We start from the raw sequence: 1,988 nt of genomic DNA, 5'->3' as shown, positions 1-1,988 counted from the left end.
AATCAAAGCCTTTTTATTTATATTTTTTTTCAAAACACACACAAAGAAGAAAAACTAAACATACAACACGATCCTCTCCAACCCTACACATCAGCTATACAGACATGAATATATCAAACAGGCACTGACATACATTCAATATTAGACATAAATGGCTGCCGAGTGTCCCAAAATCTTTCAACAGATCTTTTCAGAATATATTTAATCTTTTCCAAATGAATATAGCACATAACTTCTCTTATCCAGTGTTCATATGCCTGGGGGATGTGGATCCTTCTATCTGCATAAAATAAGTCTCCTGCCTAGAAGAGAGCCAAAAGCAATCAAATTTCTCTCACACTTGCTGAAGGATGTATCCACAGGGACCACCCCTAACAATGAAATGAATGGTGACCGATGCAGTTTTTCCACATATCCCAGAGAAAGTATCAAAAATAGATTGCCAATAGCCTCGCAGCTTTGGAGAAGTCCAGAATGTGTGTAATTAAGCATAGCTGCAGTTTGTTTACAGTGGTTTCATGCAGGATCCACATCAGTTTTATTATTGGACAGTTTGTTACTGGACCACTGCAGACAGTGCACCACCTTGAACTGAATTACAGCATGTCTCAGACAGACTGAGAATGAATAAATGTTCTGAATGATCTTTCGCCAGACTGAGTCTGATATGAATTCCTTAAGTCCATTTCCCATTTCAGTTTAAGGGAGTCCAAGCTGGTCTCATGGTATGAAGTGAGCAGTGTATAAATCTTGTCGAGGGCCCTCTTAGTGTCAGTCCTGAACTCCAAAATCGTATCCACAAAATGTTTAGAGGGGTACAAAGGAAAACAGTCAGAGTTAGACCCCACAAAATGCCTCAATTGCAGATATTTTAAGAACAAATATTTAACAGGAGTGGATTCATTTATACTAACAACCACCTGTTGTAGCCTGGTTTCTGTCAGACAGAATGAATCAGTATGATGATGATCAGTTATCAGATCATTAACTAACAGAGACTTTGAGGAAAGAGATCTGATGTTCATTAATCCACATTTAATGATTTTATTAATTCGTTTTGGTAAAATAGCTGTGTTTATTTTTAATCAGATTTTTATGATTTATATTTTTAGAGCTGATTTTTGGTTTATTTAATTTGAGCTGTGGGCGAGTTGACACTGTTTCAATGTTGGTTTGGGTGGGTAACAGAGGAGAGGCATCAGAGAGGTGTGGAGGACTACAACTCTGCTTCCTGGACTGGACCCTGGGTTGTCAGTCATTTGGAGGAAAAACAAAAACATCCAAATCTCTCATCTTCCATCAAAAGTTAAATTTTCTGCCTCTGATTTCTAATGTAAAACTCTTATACTAAACAGGTTAAAGTGTTGTTTGTTTTTATCACAGATTTATGTTTTATACGATTGCAGCATATTGGCTCAGTTGGTAGAACTGCTGCCTCACAGCGAGAAAGTCCTCCCATAGACAAAAAAAAAAAAGCATGTTAGAGTGGTAACTCTAAGTTGTAATGCGAGTGAGAGTGAATGGTTGTTTGTCTTGTTTGTCTCCATATGTCCCTGTGGTGGACTGGAGACCTGTCCAGGGTGTTCCCCGCCTCTCGCACACTGACTGCTAGATATGGGCACCAGTGACCCCTGTGACCCGTAAAGGAAAAATCGTTAAAAATAACGGATGGATGCATTTGTTACTCTGATATATACTGTATGTTAACACTGAGGTTTAAAACACAGCCACAAATTTAAAAATACTGTAATTTTCAGAGGGAATAATTTGTATTTCACGTTTACCTGATCCTTAATTTTCACTTTTGATAATTTATCCAGGAGCACAAAACAAACACATAAACTTAAGTTAAAGTATTTTAATTGTTAAAGTCAAAATAAAGAATGCTTCAGTTTCATGACAGATGAATTCACTTTATTTTTTATTTGCATTTAGTTGGAGGACATGGTGTTGCGAATCCAGGTGTTGAAGTTGCAGACCTTGGTGTA

Source organism: Nematolebias whitei, chromosome 5 (assembly GCF_014905685.2).
Source record: "Nematolebias whitei isolate Nwh7 chromosome 5, NemWhi1, whole genome shotgun sequence".
NCBI classification, from domain to species: domain Eukaryota; kingdom Metazoa; phylum Chordata; class Actinopteri; order Cyprinodontiformes; family Rivulidae; genus Nematolebias; species Nematolebias whitei.
Note: the sequence above shows the minus strand (reverse complement) of the source record.